We start from the raw sequence: 24942 nt of genomic DNA on the forward strand, positions 1-24942 counted from the left end.
TTGTTATAATAAATATCCCCCAAAAATATATAAAAAAACATTTTTTTCCCTCAATTTAGGCCGATACGTATTCTTCTACATATTTTTGGTAAAAAAAAAAAAAATCGCAATAAGCGATTATTGATTGGTTTGAGCAAAAGTTATAGCGTTTACAAAATAGGGATAGTTTTATAGCATTTTTATTAATAATTTTTTATTATTTTTTTTTTTTACTAGTAATGGCGGCGATCTGCGATTTATTATTGTGACTGCGACATTGTCGGGGACCCATCGGACATTTTTGACACATTTTTGGGACCATTGTCATTTATACAGTAATCACTGCTATATAAATGCAGTGATTCCTGTGTAAATGACACTGGCAGTGAAAGGGTTAACCTGTGGGTGGCAGTGTAGGGGTTAAGTGTTCCTAGGGGTGTGTTACTAACTGTGGGGGGGTTGGGCTTTCATTTAGTGTACACTGATCTCTGCTCCAATCACATGGAGCAGAGATCAGCGTCACTAGTTGCTAGGCAGAATGAGAAAATGTTGTTTATACAGCATTTCCTCCATTCCGCCGATCCGTGAGACGATCGCGGGGATGCCCGCGGCGATCGAGTCCGCGGGTCCCGCGACCGGACTCACGGAGGTCCCGACCAGCGCGGGAGCGCGCCGCCGGCGGCGCGCTCCCGATGGCACGGCGGCAACGAATATTGGACGTACATGTACGCCAATATGCCTGCCCGTGCCATGCTGTCGACGTACATCGTCGTGCGCTGGTCGGGAAGTGGTTAAGAAAATAGTCCGTATCGCGACTTTATCCATCTACTAGGAGCAGGTATTACCTTTTCTCTGGTTCCGCCAGAACCCTTGAGCTCATAAACCGAGTTGGAGGGAACTCCGGAAACTATCTTGTAACCTGACGGAAATAACCAACCTGTCCTGAACCAGTCTCTCCCAAGCATCTAAAAAACAGGAGTTGGGCTTGGCTGACCTTTGTGTCCAAGGTTTTTTTCTGACCCTGTGGTTTTTTGTTTTTTTAAAACCGGACTGCTGAAGCAGTCAATATTGATTGGTAAAAGAAGAACTAGGTCCAGGAGCACAGGGAATCTTAAAAGGCCATTTATTCTTCCTATTAACAGGAAGCAGGGCGCTCTTTCCACCTGAGATCTTTTGGATATACTTATCCAGATCATCGCCAAACAGGCGTTCCCCATGAAATGGAAAGGCTGCAAGAAGTTTTTTGCACGGAGTTTCGGCCGACCAGTTCTTTAGCCACAAGACTGCGCATATGTACAGACAGAAGTGCAAAGCGAGACATCTGCTGAATCAAGTCTTTTAATGCATCTACTGCAAAGCACAAGGAGCAAGGGAGCTCTGATAATTCCTCGGTAGTTTCCCCTCAACAAGGTAGGTTCCTGACCAACTTTTTAAAACGGTCCTTTAGGGACTGGTGGATGCCAATAACTTTTACCGCTGGCTGAACTGAGCCGGCTACTGCAAAGGAGGATTTCAACAAGGATTCTAGCCTTTTAATCAGCTGAATCCTTAAATACTTGGGCGTTATCTACCGGGCAGGTAACATTTTTATTCACTGAGGAAATGGCGGCATCTACTAGAGGTGTACCCCATTTCTTCTTGAATGTCTCCTCCATAGGATATAAAAAGGGGAAACCTTTTTGGAGGTAAACATATCCTGTCAGGATGATCCCAATCCGCGTAGATCATCTGTTCTAACAATGGATGCACAGGAAATGCTTGGGAACCCTGCTGAGATCGCAGGGAACCCAAAGAAGAACAGGTCTAGTCTCCTGACCTGGGGGCAATTTAAACCCAGCTCGAACCATCTCTGTCAGAGATTGGACAATTTTCGGGAACGGGAGGCTGAGAATGGCTCTTCTGAACTAGACACCCCTGTTGAGGAGTCTTCAGCTTCTCCCTCTTCCCGATCCTTTGTGACCACTTCCTCTTCCCACTCTGGCTCTTGGTCACTTGGACCTGCCTGGTTATTAGACTTCTGATGCTCAGATGATTCACCATCAGGGTCAGGCTCCAGAGAGGGTGATCCATCACGTTTTCTCCCTGCTTGTGCTACTGAGGCAATCATACCTGCTTTTTTATCTTCAATGCCAGCTAAGGCAGATGCCAAATCATCTTTGGTAGCATGAGCTGAAGCAGGGACACTAGCAGTGGCCACAATGCCTGAAAAATGCAATGGCTCAGTTAGGTCAGAAGCCGCAAGTCCTTCAGGGAAGACTGAGACAATATCCTCAAGAGTTTGGTCTCCTGGTTTAAACCACTTGCCGACCGCCGCACGACGATATACGTCGACAGAATGGTACGGGCAGGCATATGGGCGTATATATACGTCCCTGCCTTCCCGCGGGTGGGGGGCCCGATTGGGCACCCCCCCCCCGGTGCCAGCGGCGGTCGGTATCCATTCAGGAGCGATCCGGGATGAGGGGGCGGCCATTCGTTCATGGCCACCCTCTCGCGATCGCTCCTGACGAATGGAAGTGAGGCGTGACATCACTTCCTCTCCTGTAATGTAAACACAGGCAGAGGAAGTAATGTAATCTCTCCTCCGTGTCAGTATTTTTCGTTCCACCACCGAGGAGAGAGGATCGGTGAGTTTCACCAACACGACACTACACAGTAGAACATGCCAGGCACACTCTCACCCCCCCCTTCACCCCCGATCACCCCCGCAATCACCCCTGCCCCCCCAGTCACAGTGACACCAATTGCATTTTTTTTTTTTTGCATTGGTGTCATTTGTGACTGTAATAACTGTTAAGGCAGTTAGGGTTAGCCCCCTTTAGTTCTAAGGTACCCCCCTAACCACCCCCAATAAAGGTTTAACCCCGTGATCACCCCCCGTCGCCAGTGTCACTAAGGCTGGGTTCACATTGCAGCGGTTTATGAGAACGGATGTGATTCGCACCGCACTGCAAATCACATCCGATCTCTGTGCGATTCGAGTTTAGCCATACAGATAGTATGGCTGAATTCGCGTCGCACCCGCCGCAAACTCGCACGGGACCCTTTTTTTGGTCCGCAGCAGAATCGGATCGCATGGGTGTTCACACCATGCGATCCGAGTTTGCAGATCGCACTGCGATATGCGAACTGATCTGGGGGTGTCATTAACATTTCACTGACACTCCCAACAGTTCGCATAGGGCAGTGTGAACTGCCGCCGGGAGGCATGCGATGCGGGAACCCGCCGCGGATTCGTGGCGTTCCCGCATCGCTCCAGTGTGAACCCAGCCTAATAAGCGATCATTTTTCTGATCGCTGTAATAGTGTCACAGGTGACGCTAGTTAGGCAGGTAGGTATTTAGGTTCGCCGCAGCTTTTTATAGCGCCAGTGACCCCCCATATACTACCGCATAAAGCCCCCTGATTGCCCCCTAGTTAACCCTTTCACCAGTGATCACCATATAACTGTTACAGGTGACGCTGGTTGGTTAGTTATTTTTTTATAGTTTCAGGGCACCCGCCATTTATTACCTAATAAAGGTTTAACCCCCTGATCACCCGGCGGGTGATATAAGTTTGAGGGTCAGATAAGGTCTGCGTCGCCCCAGGCAGCGTCAGGTTAGTGCCAGTACCACTAACACCCACGCACAAAGCATACACCTCCCTTAGTAATATAGTATCTGATCAGATCTATATTAGCGTCGCCAGCAGTTTAGGTTTCCCAAAACGCATTGTTAGCGGGATCAGCCCAGATACCTGCTAGCACCTGCGTTTAGCCCCTCCGCCAAGCCCAGACCAGCCCACCCAAGTGCAGTATCGATCGATCACTGTCACTTACAAAACACAACACGCATAACTGCAGCGTTCGCAGAGTCAGGCCTGATCCCTGCGATCGCTAACAGTTTTTCTTGTAGCGTTTTGATACAGTCGCTGACAGCCTAGGTGCTTTTTTACCTGTGAGTCTCACTAGTGTACCCCTAAATTTAGGGGTGTCTACTTTCTAAAATGGGGTCATTTGTGGGGGTTTTGTGCCATCTTGGCATTTTATGGCCTTCAAAACTGTAATAGGTAGTGAGAAGTGAAATCAAAAATTTACGCCCTTAGAAAGCCTGAAGGCGGTGCTTGGTTTTCGGGGCCCCGTACGCGGCTAGGCTCCCAAAAAGTCCCACATATGTGGTATCCCCGTACTCAGGTGAAGCAGCAGAACTTATTTTGGGGTGTCATTTCACATATGCCCATAGCATGTGTGAGCAATATATCATTTAGTGACAACTTTGTGTAAAAAAAAAAAAAAAAAATATTTTTTTTTGTCATTATTCAATCGCTTGAGGCAAAAAAATAAAAAATATTCAATGGGCTCAACATGCCTCTTATCAATTTCCTTAGGGGGTCTACTTTCCAAAATGGGGTCATTTGGGGGGGGGGGGGGGGGGGGTTTGTACTGCCCTGCCATTTTAGCACCTCAAGAAATGAGATAGGCAGTCGTAAACTAAAAGCTGCGTAAATTCCAGAAAACGTACCTTAGTTTGTAGATGTGACAACTTTTGTGCAAACCAATAAATATACAATTATTGACTTTTTTTTTACCAAAGACATGTGGCTGAATACATTTTGGCCTAAATGTATGACTAAAATTGAGTTTATTGGATTTTTCTAATAACAAAAAGTAGAAAATATTTTTTTTCAAAATTTGCGGTCTTTTTACGTTTATATCGCAAAAAATAAAAATCGCAGAGGCAATCAAATACCATCAAAAGAAAGCTCTATTTGTGGGAAGAAAAGGACGCAAATTTTGTTTGGGTACAACATTGCATGACCGCGCAATTACCAGTTAAAGCAGCGCAGTGCCAAATTGTAAAAAGACCTCTGGTCATTGACCAGCAAAATGGTCCGGTCTGAAAGTGGTTAAAGGAGGTATTCTTACCCCTGCATTTGTCTTGCCCCCTGTTCCTCTTTTCCTGGAAGACATTGCTTACATGTATGGGAAGACAGTACTCCCTCTGAGCCACTAACTGTAATCCAGCATACAGCAGCTATTACAGCTTAAAACAGTCCTCATTAACCTGATGCAACTGTGTCCAAAACCTGCAGACTCACGTGCCCAAAACAAGCTCTGTGCCTCCACAGCGCACGGCAGGCGAACTCCAGCTTTATAAGGCTCTAGAAGGAGTATTTTGCCCCACGTGGGGGGGGGGGGGGGCGCGCGACACCACATGCATGAACCTCGGTGTACTCACGCCGCTCCATAGAGCCAAAATACGGCACATACGTGCCTGAAGACTGCCAATTCCATGAGGAGCTCCATCATACCTCAGCGGTGAACGCGCACCGCACACAGTAACTGCGCACACGCACATGGCAACGGCGCCCCGCCCCCGGAAGGCGCATACGCCAGCGGCGCATCGAGGTTAAAACAAACAGCATGGAGACATTCTGTAACATTTGAAAGAGGACACAGTAACAGAGGGGAACGCAGCAATCCCAGAGGGAGTACTCACCACTCCACGCTGCAGGACCTGAAATAACAGACCCAATCTTCCCACATCACAGCGGGTAGTGCCTCTGTGGAACTTCAAGGACTGGGTCCCCCTTCTTGGGGTCCACGCCCTTGGGCCTGTAAAGCACCTTTTTTGGTTTATCTTGGGCAAAATATTGACCAGAATACCACTATCCAAGGGTCCAGTGTCATACGTGACACATTACAAGCAAAACCTCGTTCTTGCACCGAGGCTCGGGTACCATTCCACCTTAACTTTGTGCCATCCAAATGGATCCGATTACAATGTCCTCACTGTGAAGTTAATTGAAGAAGATTGAAGCGCTTCAACGTTCTTGGCCATCACCTTGAAGACACTGGCAAAAAAACTGAGGTAATTCCTGTATGGGAGGAACCTTCTTGCTATTGGTTGCCAGTGTCCAGTCACCTAAAAGGTAGTGTATAACCCAGATAGTCATGAATAAATGCATTATGTCCCATGATGTACGATAAAGAAAATGCATATAAAAAGCAAAGGAGAAGGCCTTCAAAAAAATACAAAGTTGAGGGATCAGCATTCAGACTTTATAAAGAAAGCAACAAGAAATGGAAAGCCTCATACACACGATCGGACTTTGTACAAACTTTCCCGTGGATTTTTGTACAAAGGGCATCGACCGTGAACTTATATTGCATACACACAGCAGGACTTTAACCAACTTTCACCAAATCACATGGTTTTTCTTCTCTTTACCACCACCTTTGGTCAACTTCTGTATTGTTGTCTAAACTTTTGCACTGGTTCTGAGCATGCGTGTTTGTACAAAAATCCTAAGGTTTTCTGTACACATGATCGGACTTTGCTCCATAGGCTTTTTGTTGCTTGCACAGCCAACAAGAGTCCGATGAAAACCCAAAAAAGTTGGTCCAATGGTGCGTACACATGGTCGGATGTTGTTAAAACTGCTAATTTGCATGTTTGTTGTCAAAAATTCAGATCGTATGTATGAGCCTTTAGAGTGCAATTAGGGCAGCTAAGATAGAACACGAAAGACACAGAGGAAACCAAAAAAAAAAAAAAAAACACCCCAAGAAATTATTTAAGTATGTATGATTCTGGCTAAAATGATAATCACTTTTTTTGCTTAGAATAAAGATCACGATTCTCTCACAATTCTCATATTAACTGGTTCCCGACCAGCGCACGACGATGTACGTCGACAGAATGGCACGGGCAGGCATATTGGCGTACAGGTACGTCCAATCTTCAATGACGCCGGCGGCACGCTCCCGCGCTGGTCGGGACCCCCGTGAGTCCGGTCGCGGGACCCGCGATTGTCTCACGGGACGGCTGAATGGAGGAAATGCCGTGTAAACAGCATTTCGCCATTCTGCCTAGCAACTAGTGACGCTGATCTCTGCTCCATGTGATTGGAGCAGAGATCAGTGTTCACTAAATGAAAGCCCAACCCCCCCACAGTTAGAAACACACCCCTAGAAACACTTAACCCCTACACTGCCACCCACTGGTTAACCCCTTCACTGCCAGTGTCATTTACACAGGAATCACTGCATTTATATAGCAGCGATTACTATATAAATGACAATGGTCCCAAAAATGTCCGATGGGTCCCCCACAATGTCGCAGTCACAATAAAAAAAAAAAAAAAAAAAAAAAAAAATTAAAAATAAAGCGCTGATTGCCGCCATTACTAGTAAAAAAAAATAATAATTATTAATAAAAATGCTATAAAACTATCCCTATTTTGTAAACGCTATAACTTTTGCGCAAACCAATCAATAATCGCTTATTGCGATTTTTTTTTTACCAAAAATATGTAGAAGAATACGTATCGGCCTAAACTGAGGGAAAAATTTTTTTTTTTATATATTTTTGGGGATATTATAACAAAAAGCAAAAAATAATGCGTTTTTTTCTAAATTGTCGCTCTGTTTTTGTTAATAGCACAAAAAATAAAAACCGCAGGGGTGATCAAATACCACTAAAAGAAAGCTCTATTTGTGGGGAAAAAAAGGACGTCAATTTTGTTTGGGAGCCACGTCGCACGACCGCGCAATTGTCAGTTAAAGCGACGCAGTGCCGAATCGCAAAAAGTGGTCTGGTCTTTGACCAGCAAAATGGTCCACTCTGAAAGTGGTTATACACAGGAAAAAAAAAAAATTGGGCTAACTTTACGGTTTAGTTTTTTTTTATTATTCAAGTGTATTTTTTTTTTTTAAATGTGCTTTAAAAACAGCTGCGCAAATACGGTGTGACATTTTATTCTCTAGAGCTTCTGCTAAAAAATAAAAAAGGATATCACGTTTGGGTGTTTCTGCAAGAAAATTATTTTTATTTCTAAGTAATAACAGTCAGAAAAGGTTTGGTCTTTAAATGGTTAAACTTCCTTCATGGTAGTTCTTTCCTTTGATAAAAGAACAAAAAGACACTTTGTTTCTACTTATTCGCTTGTTGTGATAAAACTTGGCAGGCTGCCTAGTTTTTCCAGCTGTGAGAACTCTCTGCACTTCTTAAAAAGAATCCTGACATGCGGTTTTGAAGATTGCGAAGGGAAAAATTGCAATTTTGATTCTTAACGATTAACCACTTGAGGACCGCCGTATTGCCATTGTACGTCAGCACAATGGCACAGGCAGGCATAATCACGTACATCTACGTGATTGCCTTCCAGCGGGTGGGGGGTCCGATCGGACCCCCTCCCGCTGGATACGGCGGTCCGGTTCGCTCCAGGAGCGCTCCGTGATGAGGGGATGGCCGTTGGTTTTCGGCCACCCCCTCTGGATCGCTCCTGGCCAATGAGAAGCTTCCTCCCCTGTGTATTGTTTACACAGGAAGGAGGAAGTGATGTCATTCTCCTCGGGGCGGTCTTTTTGACCGGACTACGAGGAGAACAGTAAAAGTAAGTGTGCACCAACACTACACTGACATGTAGGTACACACAGGCACACAAACCCCCCCCCGATCCCCCCCCCGATCGCCCCCCGATCCCCCCCCCGCCCCCCCAGTCACAGTGTCACTGATTGCATTGATCATTTCTTTACTGATCAATGCATTCAGTGTCAGTTGTGACAGTAAAAACTGTCAGGACAGTTAGTGTTAGGTCCAGGGTAGCCCCCTATCACCCCCCAATAAAGATTTAACCCCCTGATTGCCCCTAGAGTTAACCCTTTCACCCCCTTTTGCCAGTGTCACTAAGCGATCATTTTTCTGATCGCTGCATGTGTCGCTAGGTAGCTAGTTATTTTTTTAGGTTCACCGCCAGGTTTTTATATCGCTAGGTACCCCGATATACTACCCAATAATGTTTTTAACCCCCTGATTGCCGCTAGTTAACCCTTTCACCCCCTTTTGCCAGTGTCACTAAGCGATCGTTTTTCTGATCGCTGCATTAGTGTCGCTACAGTCGCTAGGTAGCTAGTTATTTTTTTAGGATCACCGCCAGGTTTTTATAGCGCTAGGTACCCCGATATACTACCCAATAATGTTTTTAACCCCCTGATTGCCGCTAGTTAACCCTTTCACCCCCTTTTGCCAGTGTCACTAAGCGATCATTTTTCTGAACGCTGCATCAGTGTCGCTAGTGTCGCTAGGTAGCTAGTTATTTTTTTAGGTTCACCGCCAGGTTTTTATAGCGCTAGGTACCCCGATATACTACCCAATAATGGTTTTAACCCCCTGATTGCTGCTAGTTAACCCTTTCACCCCCTTTCACCAGCGATCACAGTATAAGTGTCACTGGTGACGCTGGTTAGCCAGTTAGTTATTTAGGTTCCCCGTCAGGTTTTTATATAGCGCCAGGGACCCCCATATACTACCTAATAAAAATTTGAACCACCTGATTGCCCCTAGTTAACCCTTTCACCACTGATCACCGTATAAGTGTTACGGGTGACTCTGGTTAGTTTGTTTTTTATAGCATTTTATATTCAAATCCGGAAGGATTTTTTTTTTTTTTTTGTCATTATTCAATCCCTTAGGACAAAAAAAATAAATATTCAATGGGCTCAACATACCCATCAGCAATTTCCTTGGGGTGTCTACTTTCCAAAATGGGGTCATTTGGGGGGGATTTGTACTGCCCTGCCATTTTAGCACCTCAAGAAATGAGATCGGCAGTCATAAATTAAAAGCTGTGTAAATTCCAGAAAATGTACTCTAGTTTGTAGACGCTATAACTTTTGCGCAAACCAAAAAATATTCGCTTATTGACATTTTTTTTTACTAAAGACATGTGGCTGAATAAATTTTGCCCTCAATGTATGACTAAAATTTAGTTTATTCGATTTTTCTTATAACAAAAAGAAGAAAATATCTTTTTTTTTCAAAATTTTCGCTCTTTTTCCATTTATATCGCAAAAAAAAAAATCGCAGAGGCAATCAAATACCATCAAAAGAAAGCTCTATTTGTGGGAAGAAAAGGACGCAAATTTCGTTTGGGTGCAATATTGCATGACCGCGCAATTACCAGTTAAAGCAGCGCAGTGCGAAATTGCAAAAAGACCTCTGGTCCTTAAGGTATTTATTGGTCCGAGGCTGAAGTGGTTAATTGTGCAGCTCTAGTAAACAGTAAAAGAAAAGGGAGGACAGACCATATTGGCCCCATAAAGAATGAGGAAGGACATCTGGTTACAAATGATGGGGAGATGGCAGAAGTATTGAATTTGTTCTTCTCAGTCGAAGGAATCAGCGGGCTTTAGTAACCAAAACTGCAGCGTTTATCCTCATGACATGTCACATGAAGCACCCTCATGGCTAACAGAGGACAGAATTAGAATTAGACTTGGAAACTTAACAAGTCACCGGGACCAGATGGCTTGCACCTGAGGGTACTTAACCGCTTGGCACCCAAGCTACATCATATGATGTCGTGGGCTTTGTGGTGTAATATCCGAATGATGCCTGAGGTTACAGACATCATTCAGATATCGGCATTTTCAGACGGCGATTCCCTGCACCATAAGAATGATCATAGCAGCTATTCCGCCGCTTGATCGTTCTTACTGCCGCCGCCCTCCGGTGCTTGTACCGACTCACCACTTCCATTGGTGAGTCGGTCACAGGATCCGCCGGCCCCTGGATTATACCATAGAGATTTCCGGCAGACCAGATGGTCCCTAGAGTCTCTATGATTGTTCAGAGGCCGGGCGCGATGTTATGACATCACGCCCGGCCTCTGCATTCAAATTAACAGCGCCGCTTTGGCTGGGAAGCCAGGATTTTTTTTTTTTTTTTTTTTTTTTTTAGGCTTCCCAGCCTATAAGTGAGATATGGGGTCTTATTGACCCCATATCTCACTGTAAATAGGTCCGATCATGCCATATTCCTATTACAAGGGATGTTTACATTCCTTGTAATAGGAATAAAAGTAATCAAATTATTTTTTTTTAAGTGTCAAACGAAAAAAAATAAACGTAACAAAAAAAATAAAAAATTTCAAGAGCCCCGGTCCCCGTGAGCTCGTACGCAGAAGCGACCGCATACGCAAGTCCCGCCCACATATGAAACCGGTGTACAAACCACATGTGAGGTATCGCCCCGAATGTTAGAGCTAGAGCAATAATTCTAGCCCTAGACCTCCTCTGTAACCCAAAACATGTAACCAGTAAAAAAATAAAAATATCGCCTATGGGGATTTTTAGATACCAACATTTGGTGCCATTCCACGGGCGCGTTTTTAATTTTTACTGACTGTGATGTTAACAGCGGATTGGAAAAGAGCCAATGTAGCAACAATATTTAAAAAGGGCCCAAAATGCATTCCTGGGAATTACAGACCAGTTAGCCTAACATCAATATTATAGCAAGCTCTTGGAGGGGATGATAAGGGACAATATACAAGATTTTAGTAAGGTAAACTGTATCATGAGCAGTAATCAGCATGGATTCATGAAGAATCGTTCTTGCCAAACCAATCTATTAACCTTCTATGAGGAAGCGAGTTACCATCTAGATCACCGATATGCAATTAGCGGACCTCCAGCTGTTGCAGAACTACAACTCCCATGAGGCATAGCAAGACTGACAACCACAAGCATGACACCCTGAGGCAGAGGCATGATGGGACTTGTAGCTCTGCAACAGCTGGTAGGTCCGCTAAATGCATGTCCATGATCTAGATAAAGGACTTTGGTCCAGCCGCACCTAGAGTATGCTGCCCAGTTCTGGCTGGGCAACAATCCTCAAGAAGGATGTAATGGAAATGGAGAGAGCCACAAAGCTAATAAAAGGGTCTGGAGGATATTAGTTATGAGGAAAGGTTACAAGCACTGAACTTATTCTCTCTGTATAAGAGACGTTTAAGAGGGGGAATAGGATTTCAACTTACAAATATTGTACTGGTGACCCCACAATAGGGATAAAACTTTTTTCGGAAGGGAGTTTAACAAGACTCGAGGCCACTCCTTAAAATAAGAAAAGAGGTTTAACTATAAACATAGAGGGTTCTTTACTGTAAGAGGAGTCAGGATGTGGATTAGCCTTCCACAGGTGGTGGCCTCAGCAGGGAGCATCGATAGCATAAATAAAAAAAATATATATATATATATATATATATATATATATATATATATATATATTTATATTAAATAAGCACCTGAACGACCACAACATACAGAGATACACAATGTAATACTGACATAATCACACACGTAGGTTGGACTTTAGTTTCATAGTTAGTAAGGTTGAATAAAGACACCAGTCCATCCAGTTCAACCTGAGTGAGCGTCTACAATTGTCCCTATCCCTGTACATTGTATACTCACATTGGTCCCTACCCTCAAGGAGCCCACAATCCAAGGTCCCCATTCATATACTAGGGCCAATTTTGGACAGAAGCCAATTAACCTACCTGCATGTCTTTGGATTGTGGGAGGAAACCAGAGTACCTGGAGGAAACCCACGCAGGCACAGGGAGAACATGCAAACTCCAGGCAGGTAGTGTTGTGGTTGGGATTCGAACCAGCGACCCTTCTTACTGCTAGGTGAGAGGGCAAACCACTACACCACTGTGCCACCCTGGACTTGTGTCTTTTTTCAAACTCATCTACTATGTACTGCTACAATTTTTTCCAATAAAAGGACTTTTGTTACGTCTGTGTGCTGCCATTCCTTCTATCCAGTATGCCTACTCCCTCAGGTGGAGGCACACAGGCTGCAGGGTCACCCTCAGCTGAGGCCTGACCTCCCCTCGCTGACCCCATGTAGGTGGGCTCCGAGGAAAGGAAGGCTAGCTTGGCGGCGATGCAGCAGAAGAGCCAACACCGCTCCCCCAGAAAGAAGCCATTTATCCTCCCCCCGACTGTCACTCACAGCCAGAAAACAGACTTCAGCCTGCTTCCAGGGAGAGGGAGAAGGATCGGTTGCCCAACGCTGCATGTCTGGAGTGTCGGGCAATGGGAGTTGCAGGGGGTGGGCTGGCGGCAACTTTCTAGTCGGCATGGAGCCTGGGATTTGTCAAGCCATGTCCCTCTATAGCCTGGGTCTGCAACCACTGATCACGACTGTCTGACAGGTGGGCCGCAACCACGCCGCTACTGCTGCCCGCTCTCAGATCATAGTGGCATTCTACATTACGGCCAAGTACTAGGTAAGAGTCGGGCCAGCCAGGAACAGGAGAGATAGCACCAGTGAGCGAAGTCCACGCCCAGCAGATCGCGGAGTCTGTGTTAAAGCAGCCACAGCAGAGACCAAAGAAAAAGGTGCTGGAAAATAGGTCAACTTCAGGGGGTTAGTGCCACAGGCAGCAGGCTAATTACAGGTCCTTAGTGCAGGGCTATCAATGTTATAAAAGGATGCTGCTTACAATGCTAGAGACAACATTTATTTTGTATTATTGTGGCAGCTGTGCAGGGGGGGGGGGGTGAATGGGATTTATGATAAATGGCTAGGCCTGCACAAAAGCTGCCTTGTGTTTTTCTTGGCTCACAATTCTGCATGTTGGGAATGCACACAAAGTTGTGTGCATTCCTGACACTCAGGGAAATGCGCTGCTCCTTAGTAGACTCACAAGAGGGCCAATAATTCTTAATGGCACCCCCACACATTGTAAACTGTTTTTTCGGGTACACACATCAAAACGCATGGTGCCCAACTCCCTGTGGTTCAAGGCTATTTTCAAGAAGGGTCAGAAAATGTTTTCCTCCATGTTTCCCAGAGGTAAGGCAGCCCATTTAAATGAGAGGGCTGCCCTACACACAGTGTGAACCAAGGCTTAGGGCCCAACCACAAACTAAATCGGAGTCCATTTTTGGCATCAATGACATGCGCCAGGGAGCAGCGTCATGCTTGTTTTATGGCATCACAGCTCCCTTTTTTTTTTTTTTTCTCTTCACTTCATTAATTTCACCAGTCAGCAGAGCAGTGCATTTCACCTGCAATGTGGTGCGATATCATGCAGCAGGTCTGCATTTTATAACTCCTCACTACACCTCCGGGCTCTGTTGCAGCAAGAAGGGGACACATAGAAAACACCTTTTTCTATGTGCCCTGGCACCAACTGGCGTTCTCAGTGCAAAACAAATGCTGTTCACTGCTCCAGTGTGAAAAGACCCTAATGCACCACTGACCTCTGTGCTGTTTGTTACATTCCACTGACCTGTGTTACTTACCTCTGAATTCTGGTTCACATACTACTGACACGTGAACGCAGCACTACTCATGCCTGTGCTCTGCGTTACCACTGACCTCCAAACTGCACTCCATGTTACATACAACTGACCTCTGAACTCAGCAGTACTTGCTACTGCCCGCATATGTAAACAGTGTTCAAATCTCACTTTTTTGCTATTAACCGGGGGACGGCAGCGGGGGGAGATGTCTGGGAGGCATTCAAACTTCATGCACGGTCCTTTCTGATAAGGCGGATCAATAGATTGAAAAGTTCCTCTAAAATGATAATCAGTCAGGCGGAGGAGCAGCTGGAGGTTGTCACCCGGGAGTTTACGTTGCACCCCAGCGAGGCGAGTGCCTCGGCCCTTAAGCTCCAAACTCGTGTTTTAGATCAGCTACACTTTGAACAGGCCAAGCGCAAACATTTTTTTACGCGACAGCGGATTTTTGAGCAGGGTGAGCGAGCGGGTAAGCTTTTGGCGTACCTCGCCCATCAGGATACGAGGCCGCCGGTAGTGGTATCTCTGGTGGATGAGAGCAGAGCTCTTGTCTCTGAACCGGGGGATGTCGCCGAGATGTTCCGGTCTTATTATGCTGACCTTTACGCCTCTCGTGTGGAGGTCACGCCTCAGGAGACCCGGACTTTTCTTCGGGATGTTCTCTTCCCTCAGCTGTCGGTGGCCCAGATCGCTGATCTGGAAGCTCCGATCTCGCTGGAGGAGGTAACATTGGCGCTGTCGTCCCTGGCGACGGCCAAGGCCCCGGGACGTGACGGTCTACCGTTAGATTTCTACGCAACATACTCTGAAGTTTTGGCCCCTGAGTTACTAAATTTATATACTTAACTTTTGGAGTCCAATTCCCTCCCTGATACTCTACGTCAAGCGACGATTATAGTCATCCCAAATCCGGGTAAAGATCCGCACCGCCCTGACTCATATCGCCCGATATCACTGCTGCAGGTAGACATGAAAATTTTGGCCAAGATCCTGGCGTCCCGGTTATGCCCCCATATTTTGTCCCTTATCCACCCAGACCAAACAGGCTTCATGCCCGGTAAAAACACGGCGATGAACATCCGTAGACTCCACATGAACTTGCAAGCCTCTCATGACAATGGCGGTGCTAGGGCCGTGGTGGCGTTAGACGCGGCCAAGGCATTTGATTCGGTGGAGTGGGGATATTTATGGGAGTGCCTTCGACGGTTCGCGTTCGGGCCCAAGTTTTTGAAGTGGGTCCAGTTATTATATTTCTTTCCGGAGGTGTGTGTGGCGGTCAACGGTTGCCTGTCGGGGCCCTTTCCCCTGGGGCGGGGGACCAGGCAGGGGTGCCCCCTATCCTATACGCCCTGGCGGTGGAACCGCTAGCTATTTCCCTCAGGTCCAGCGCGCATATTGAGGGCCTTAGAGCGGGGTCCATCACGGAAACGGTCAGCATGTACGCAGATGATATGCTCCTGTATCTTGGGGATGAGGGACCCTCCCTGAGAGCGGCTCTTAGTATTATCGAGGATTTTGGTAAACACTCGGGCCTTACCATTAACTGGGCAAAATCACTTATTCTCCCCATTGACCTCTCTCCGCCGGAGCGGGATGCGGCGTCCCTTCCGTTGTGCAGGGTGGCCTTCATTCAGTATCTGGGGATCCAGATAACCAGGGACCCCTCCGATTATATAGCCCTTAACATCGAACCCCTGATCTCTTACTTGAAATCTAAAACTCAATCATGGGCCAGGCTCCCCCTCGGTGTCATGGGAAGGATAAACTTAATCAAAATGATTCTTCTCCCCAAGTTCCTCTATAAATTCTGGCAGGCTTCTACTTTTATCCCCCTCAAATATTTTAAAACTATAGATACTATTCTTAACTCGTTTGTCTGGGGCTCCGGTAGGCACAAGTTGGCCTGGAATATACTCAAGAATCCTACCAATATAGGGGGTGCTGCACTCCCCGACTTTCACGCCTATTACGTAGCCGCCCAGCTCTCCCACTTCTTTCACCTACACAAGATGGATGCTTCCAGGTACCAGACATTGCTATGTGGGAGGTCTCATAGCTGTGCCCATTCCCCCCTCCAGGTTTTATTTAGGGGGAGGGAGTCCAGCAGGAGAGTGAGGGGATGTGCCCCTTTACTGACCCAGCACAGGCGGATATGGGGCATTGCACAGAGGATGTTGGGCGCAGACTGGGTACACTCCCATACACCCCTGTGGTACAACTCCCAGTTAAGGGAGCTTCGGGGGCTGCCGGGTGCGGGTCTCTGGGCCTCCAGAGGGGTGGTGTACTTGTATCAGGTCATCACCCCGCTGGGAGTACGCAGTTTCCGGGCGCTGCAGAGGGAGTTCGAGCTCCCCCCATATATGATATTTCGCTTTGCACAGTTGTCCCACGCCCTTCGGGCTCAATTTGGGGTGGGATTCCCTAATCCACAGGAACTGTCAGTCGTAGGTACTATAGTTGGAGAAACTAATATCGACACTTTATGACTACCTTAGAAGACGTGCCTTGGCCGGTCTCACAGAGGTAGCAAGGTACAGGTGGGAGGAGGATGTAGGCCCGATTGCGGGGGAGGAGTGGGAGGAGATCTTAGATGTGGTTAAACAAGTCTCCCCTAGGGTGACTGACAGGCTGACTCAATTGTACATCCTGCATAAGTCTTATCTTACACCTGCCAGGATTCGTAGATATAAACCCTCCCTGGAGCCGGGGTGTCCGCGCTGTGGGAGTCTCCCATGCTCCTTTTACCATTTAATGTGGTCTTGTCCAGACATTCAGGCCTTCTAGTTGCAGGTAGTTCATTTCCTACATGACCACATGGGCTCCCCCCTCCAGGTGGACCCTAAAACTTGTTTATTGGGCCTCGAGCTGGGAGCCCCGATGGAACCCTCGAATGCTATTTTCATCCAGGAAACATTGTTCAGTGCTAGGAAATTAATTGCCCGGTTGTGGATGCGGCCCGAAACCCCGACACTCAGGGCTTGGATGACTGAGGTCAATTCTACCTTGCCAATAAAGAAAGTCATATATGCACACAGGGGGTGCCCTGGCAAGTTTAATAAGATTTGGGATCCTTGGCTTAATGACCCGGATACTTGTGGGAACTAACTGGTGAGTCGAGACCTCCATGGGTGTGCCTTGCGAGGGATATGTTCCCAGGTGCTACTGGGTTCCCCGTCCTGTTACTCTATTTACTTTGCAACACTGCTACGGTGCTTACACATGTATATTTGACGATGTTTTTATAGATCTGCTCTGGGTTTCTCGATGTGATGGAGCTACTTCTAATTGTTATTACCCTTGGCTGTAGAATGTACCAACACCTGTAACTCCTTTTTTTTTTGTATACTGTGCCGTTTACCAATAAACTCGTTTTGTTTAAAAAAAAAAAAAAAAAAACAGTGTTCAAATCACACATGTGAGGAATCGCGGCGATCATCAGAGCGAGACCAATAATTCTAGCACTAGACCTCCTCTGTAACTAACCTGGTAACAGTTTTTTTTTTTTTTTTAAACATCGCCTATGGAGATTTTTTTTTTTTTTGGTACTGTTTGTCGCCATTCCACGTGTATGCGCAATTTTAAAGCGTGACAGGTTTGGTATCCATTTACTCACCATATAAAGTGAAGGTAGTGCTGCGCTATGAACCTAAAGACTGTGCGTAATAAAGTGCAAAGAAGCTCAATGAAAGATATGGCTGAGACAGACAATGTTCAAAGGTCAATATATATCCAGTCCTGGGCAATATAAAAACGTGTTGCATGTCCTGCGATTCCGTCGGATAAAACAATAAACGTATCAATAAGAAATAAAAGTTTATCAAAACACTCAAAAGATTCTTCTTAGAACAGCGATCCAAAATATATCCATATGGTGTGCACATGAAGTGAAAAAATGTTGCCCAAATAGAAAGTGCACTACTATTGCAATAAAACCTGAAGGATCACTGACAGCTAGTCAAATACATAACAAAGGGAAAAAAATTAATGAAAAACTCCAGCATTTGATATTACATATAATAAAAAAAACAAAAAAATAAAAAAACACAAGACATACACAAAGACACCAACTGTGTAACCTATTTGGCAACATGATTTCTTGTATGGAAGTTTCTCATGTGTGTACGCACATGTATTGTTTCAGAAAACAAAATCTTTTAATTTGACACTTAGGGCTCTTTCACACTTGCAGAGTCCCCCAGCAGAGCCACCTGCTCAACGGGGGATCTCTCCACTGATTAAACGATCAAAAACAGCGCATCAAAGAAACTCGTAGTATAATATGAAAAAAACATTAAAACGTAATTTATTAAATATGAGAAGTAAAAAAAGACATCTGATCCCCTCAGGATCTAAAAAATATATAAAATACACCAATCATAAAAAAGACAGATCTGTCTTTTTTATGATTGGTGTATTTTATATATTTTTTAGATCCTGAGGGGATCAGATGATGTCTTTGTTTACTTCTCATATTTAATAAATGACGTTTTAATGTTTTTTTCATATTATACTACGAGTTTCTTTGATGCGCTGTTTTTGATCGTTTATTTGCTGCATCCATTTTTTGCCAAGTCCATAATGGGTTAACAGCTGCACATGGAGACCAACTACAGGACATTCACTTAAATAACGAATATCCCACGAGATAGATAAGCGTTTTTTAAAGGGACCATTCATTTGTGCGCCAACTATCTTTTGGATTGATCTCTCCACTGATACCCGCTGATGAGACGGATAATAGGTCCTTGCTTATGCAGATTGGGCACAGATATAGCCTGCTTTCCTCTATGGCAGATTGGATGTAAACAGACTGGCTGTCCGTTTACATTCAACTGTCATCAGATCCGCCAGACAGATGGGGAGCGGATTGCCCATCTGTCTGCTTTTAGCGGATAGGATCAGATGTTGACGGGTGTAAACAGACTCAAGTCCATTTACATCTGCAGCTCCATAAAAGGGCAATGAACGTCCTATCGGGTCACTTAAAGAATGGACAGGTAGACCTGATCTGTCCACCCTAGTGAAAGGGGTCTAAAAGATTAAAATCAAAACAAACTGACAACACATTTTCCCCACACCAAATGCAAACATAAAATAAACTAAAGATGAAACAGCTAACAAAAGCAGGACCTAAAACATTGGTCTCTACTTAATAATAAGCTTGCCCAGTACACCAGGATTCTGTCTGGTCAACACAAAAATATTTACCAACAATATAACACGCAGACTCACCTAAAAAAGTATAGATTTAAATTTTTTAAACCTAGCTGGAAGGCACCAAGTTCACTAAAGCCCTCTATTAATCTGACATTTTTCCCCATAAAATACTAATTGCAGCATTTTTTTATTTTTTCCATCATCTCAATACTGCTGGGCACTTCCAGGTACTCCTTGTCTACATGCACATCAATTGCTCTGGTCCAGCTTCCTGATAGTGGCCAGTGGACCAGGCCTGCTCAGTGTGTCAGCACAGCCAACTAAAGTCTCCAACAAAAAGTGTAGGTGACCAGATGACAAACACAAATGGGAGACAGTTGTCATCAAATAAGGAGAAGTTCCTGAGCAAGCACCATAACTGCGGGATCATCGCAAGGTATTGTAATAAAAGTGGCAGATCTACAAAAATATTGAAAACATCCTTTGAAGGTCTAGAAGTAATGGTTATTTAAGATTGTAGGGGTTGGGTTTAGACCTGGTGTATGTCTAAGTAAAGACTTTTCTCTGCAGTTTAGGATATTCTAGATAATAATTAGAACCTCTCTCAGATATTTATTGCTGTTTGTGTCTGCACTGAGGAAGCACATCCTCCTTATTTGTCACCAAACTTTAGGTGCAGAGAAATCACATCCAATAGGGACACCAGCAGGGACAAACGTCTCAGGGCTCATGCACATGGCTCAACTTGAAACAGTATTTCTGCAGTGGGCATGGTTTGTGATCTGTGGAAGACAGGAAGCCTCTAGAAATAAACGCCAAGCTGCCACCATCTGTGTGTAATCCCGTGTGGAGTAACTTCCCGTGGTTAGAGATAGATTCCACCCCTGGAAGAAGACAATTTATGTACAGGGGTGCATGCCCAACTGTAGGTAATGCTCCGTGTAGGATTACACATGGAAAGTATCAACCTGGCATTATTTGTACAGACATCCTGTCCGTGGATGATCAAACCCACAGGGGATACCCATCCTGACAGTAAATACACCGATCTGGGTGGTGTACAGCCCTCATCTACGATGTGCATGAGCCCTAAGACCTTGTTTACCCTTGCGAGGGATTAAAATCTCTGGTGGAGCTGCAGCTTTACCACCCCCGTTAAGCTCCAAAGTCAGCCTGACATAGTTGTACAGATACTGTGGGAAAACTATAGGACCACTGCCAAACATGACCAATTTAAGTGAATGTAGCCACTCTGCAAATGCCCTGCAACCTCAGCCAATGAGAAGGCAACAAAACTGCCCTTTATCAACCACGCTCTGGAAAGTGATTTGTGGTCTTCAGAGGGTGACACAAGTGTAAACAAGCCCTAAAATAGTATTTACACTTGTGAGAAATGTTTTCTCACCTCCAGTTGTGTGCCTTAAAACAGGAAGTAAAAGGACAGTGTCTCAAACTAAAAAAACTGACTAATAATAAGTCTTGATGAGGGGAATTTTCTGGGTCACAGGAGTGTATTTACTTTTACACCCCTGTGACCCAGAAATAGCTGACAGCTGTTAGCTCAGAGCCACCCAATCCAGGCTCTGGAAGAATCCTGATCATAATAGGCAGCACAGTGGCTGAGTGGTTAGTAGTTCTGCATAGCAGCACTAGGAGGGTCCTTGGTTTGAATCTCAACTATGGCACTAGCTGCATGGAGTTTGCATGTTGTTGTCCCCTGGGTGTGCGTGCGTTTCCTACCATACTCCAAAAATACATGCTGATAGGTTAATTGGATCCTGTTTAAATATTCCCTAGTATGTATAAATGTATGTTAGGAACCTTAGTTTGTAAGGTCCTTGAGGCAGGAACTGATATGAATGTAAATTGACACCTATATAAAAGAAATGTAATAAATCCACCCAGCTGCCCAACTGACAGCTAGCTCCGCCTCTCAACTCATGGTTGAAGTCCTACCCTCTCCTCTGGAAGGGCAGTAAGGAGAGAGATGACTGACAAATCACCACTCTCTGCTCTGGGAAGACTGAGAACTGGAGCAGTCATAAGATCCCAGTCTTAGAGCCAGCAGGCAACACCTGCAGCATAGGTGGCCAAGTATAGATTTTATTTTTAATACATCTCCTTTAACACTTCCATACTCCATTTAAAAAAACAATTATAGGTTTACTGGTATAATCTGTATACAGTGAGCCATCGCTTTCCTTTTCAGGCTGAGACAATCATATAATGTGATCAGTGTGGAATGACTATACCATACAATCGCCATTCACATGAGCGATGAAATGTGAGGACTGATGTAAACAATCCAGCTTGTGTACAAATAGCAAGCCTTCTCATTACAGAGCTGGCAGCAGATGTGGAGGATTGTACAATCAGAATGTACAGATGATCATTGGCTCCATAATCTCACTGTAAAATGAGCTCTATGATACTACTGCCATAGTGTGTGGGGCAGGAATCACACTGTACAGTGTGTGTGTGGATCACACTGTACGGTGTGTGTGTGGATCACACTGTACGGTGTGTGTGTGTGTGTGGATCACACTGTATGGTGTATGTGTGTGTGGATCACACTGTATGAGGTGGGTGTGTGTGTGTGGATCACACTGTATGAGGTGTGTGTGTGTGGGGAACACACTGTATGAGGTGTGTGTGTGTGGGGAACACACTGTATGAGGTGTGTGTGTGTGTGGATCACACTGTATGAGGTGTGTGTGTGTGGATCACACTGTACGGTGTGTGTGTGTGTGTGTGTGTGGATCACACTGTATGAGGTGTGTGTGTGTGTGGATCACACTGTATGAGGTGTGTGTGTGTGTGTGGATCACACTGTATGAGGTGTGTGTGTGTGTGTGGATCACACTGTATGAGGTGTGTGTGGATCACACTGTATGAGGTGTGTGTGGATCACACTGTATGAGGTGTGTGTGGATCACACTGTATGAGGTGTGTGTGGATCACACTGTATGAGGTGTGTGTGTGTGGATCACACTGTATGAGGTGTGTGTGTGTGTGGATCACACTGTATGAGGTGTGTGTGTGTGTGGATCACACTGTATGAGGTGTGTGTGTGTGTGGATCACACTGTATGAGGTGTGTTTGAGTGCGGATCACACTGTATGAGGTGTGTTTGAGTGCGGATCACACTGTATGAGGTGTGTTTGAGTGCGGATCACACTGTATGAGGTGTGTTTGAGTGCGGATCACACTGTATGAGGTGTGTTTGAGTGCGGATCACACTGTATGAGGTGTGTGTGTGTGTGGATCACACTGTATGAGGTGTGTGTGTGTGTGGATCACACTGTATGAGGTGTGTGTGTGTGTGTGGATCACACTGTATGAGGTGTGTGTGGATCACACTGTATGAGGTGTGTGTGTGTGGATCACACTGTATGAGGTGTGTGTGTGTGTGGATCACACTGTATGAGGTGTGTGTGTGTGTGTGGATCACACTGTATGAGGTGTGTGTGGATCACACTGTATGAGGTGTGTGTGTGTGGATCACACTGTATGAGGTGTGTGTGTGTGTGGATCACACTGTATGAGGTGTGTTTGAGTGCGGATCACACTGTATGAGGTGTGTTTGAGTGCGGATCACACTGTATGAGGTGTGTTTGAGTGCGGATCACACTGTATGAGGTGTGTTTGAGTGCGGATCACACTGTATGAGGTGTGTTTGAGTGCGGATCACACTGTATGAGGTGTGTTTGAGTGCAGATCACACTGTATGAGGTGTGTTTGTGTGTGGATCACACTGTATGAGATGTGTTTGTGTGTGGATCACACTGTATGAGGTGTGTGTGTGGGTGTGTGTGTGTGGATCACACTGTATGAGGTGTGTGTGTGTGGATCACACTGTATGAGGTGTGTGTGTGTGGATCACACTGTATGAGGTGTGTGTGTGTGTGTGGATCACACTGTATGAGGTGTGTGTGTGTGTGTGTGTGTGTGTGGATCACACTGTATGAGGTGTGTGTGTGTGTGTGTGTGTGTGGATCACACTGTATGAGGTGTGTGTGTGTGTGTGTGGATCACACTGTATGAGGTGTGTGTGTGTGTGTGGATCACACTGTATGAGGTGTGTGTGTGTGTGTATCACACTGTATGAGGTGTGTGTGTGTGTGTGTGTATCACACTGTATGAGGTGTGTGTGTGTGTGTGTGTATCACACTGTATGAGGTGTGTGTGTGTGTGGATCACACTGTATGAGGTGTGTTTGAGTGTGGATCACACTGTATGAGGTGTGTTTGAGTGTGGATCACACTGTATGAGGTGTGTTTGAGTGTGGATCACACTGTATGAGGTGTGTTTGTGTGTGGATCACACTGTATGAGGTGTGTTTGTGTGTGGATCACACTGTATGAGGTGTGTTTGTGTGTGGATCACACTGTATGAGGTGTGTTTGTGTGTGGATCACACTGTATGAGGTGTGTTTGTGTGTGGATCACACTGTATGAGGTGTGTTTGTGTGTGGATCACACTGTATGAGGTGTGTTTGTGTGTGGATCACACTGTATGAGGTGTGTGTGATCAGACGATGGTGTGTACGTCCAGGATGTGTGCGGACATAGGCCTTGTAGAAGGAGGAGAAGTTTAAGGCAGAGCTCAGGCCTGCCTGCTGACATGACACTCTAACACAGGAGGGGGGACTGTGCTGGGCCTTCGGAAAGTTTGCAGCTTCCCCCCTCCAGGCTCAACTCAGCCGAGACAAACTTCCCAGAAGTCCGGCCTGCCATGGCGCACAGCCGGGACTCCCCCTAACCAGACTGGCCACAAATCTCCCCCACCCTTCCCTCCATACCTCACACGGTCTAATCCCCCGGGGCTCCTCCGCTCCACCGGTGCCCGCCTTCACCAGCAACCCAGGCCGGAGATTCCGGAGGAGGGAGACAGCAGAGGAAATGTCCGGCTGTTTTTATTTAAACAGGGCCCGGGAACATCCCTCCGCCATATGCCCCCCTTCCGTCACTACGCTCACACAGCGCCCGACTGGCCAATCAGCGGGCGGCTTACTCAGCCATTAGGCAGCGGACCGCACTGCGCAGGCGCTGAAGAGGGCGGGGAGCCGTCAATGACGCACTACGGTACGCGAAGAGATCAGGACGGCTAGAGCGCACACACGGAAAACGTGGAGCATGCTGGGAGTGGTAGTCTTCTGCCATCCGCCTCTTCTAAACTCTGACTTCCTGAGGGCGGGGCATTTGTGCACCTGTACAGGCAGCAGAGAAGAGAGAAAAAAAAAAAACACTGTGACGTGACATCCCACAAATCACCATGTTATGGTTTAGCTCAAAGCATATATTGTGTTGTCCCCTCCCCCATGCCGAGTTCACCCAAGCAGGCTCCTCCCATTCATCCACGGAGCAACGGCTCGGCCCCACCTCCACTCATTTGACTTTGATTGACAGCAGCGGGAGCCAGCAACTCTGTTGTCTCAGCCAATGAGGAGAGAGAGAGACAACTATATCTGTTGCCAGGACACTGTCACAGTGAGCGGAGTCAGTTACCGGCTCAGTTACCGGCAGTAATCTGCTCTGATTATTTTTATTTTTTTTATAAACTCTCACCAATCAGAGCGTTTCCTGTCATTTGGCTTCTAATATTAAACTATAATATCTATATAATGATATACTATTACTACACACAGCATTCAGCATGCACAGCAGCCAATCAGCTTCAAGCTCGATGCTGATTGGTTGAGTGGTGTCACATGACCTGAT

The 24942-nt window shown here is 45.8% G+C and overlaps 1 protein-coding gene across 2 annotated transcripts in view; it reads right to left on the reverse strand.

Moving 5' to 3' along the window:
* Nucleotides 1-24223, reverse strand: part of WAPL (WAPL cohesin release factor) — a 215496-nt gene extending 191273 nt beyond the window's left edge. For both annotated transcript variants that reach the window (XM_077454603.1, XM_077454602.1), the window contains exon 1: nucleotides 24024-24223. The gene's annotated coding sequence lies outside the window, so the exon portion shown is untranslated. The remainder of the gene's footprint in view (nucleotides 1-24023) is intronic.
* Between the last annotated feature and the right edge of the window lie 719 nt (nucleotides 24224-24942).

This window comes from Lithobates pipiens, unplaced genomic scaffold (assembly GCF_037356315.1).
Source record: "Lithobates pipiens isolate NorthernLeopardFrog02 unplaced genomic scaffold, aLitPip1_a1.2 Scaffold_25, whole genome shotgun sequence".
Taxonomy (NCBI): domain Eukaryota; kingdom Metazoa; phylum Chordata; class Amphibia; order Anura; family Ranidae; genus Lithobates; species Lithobates pipiens.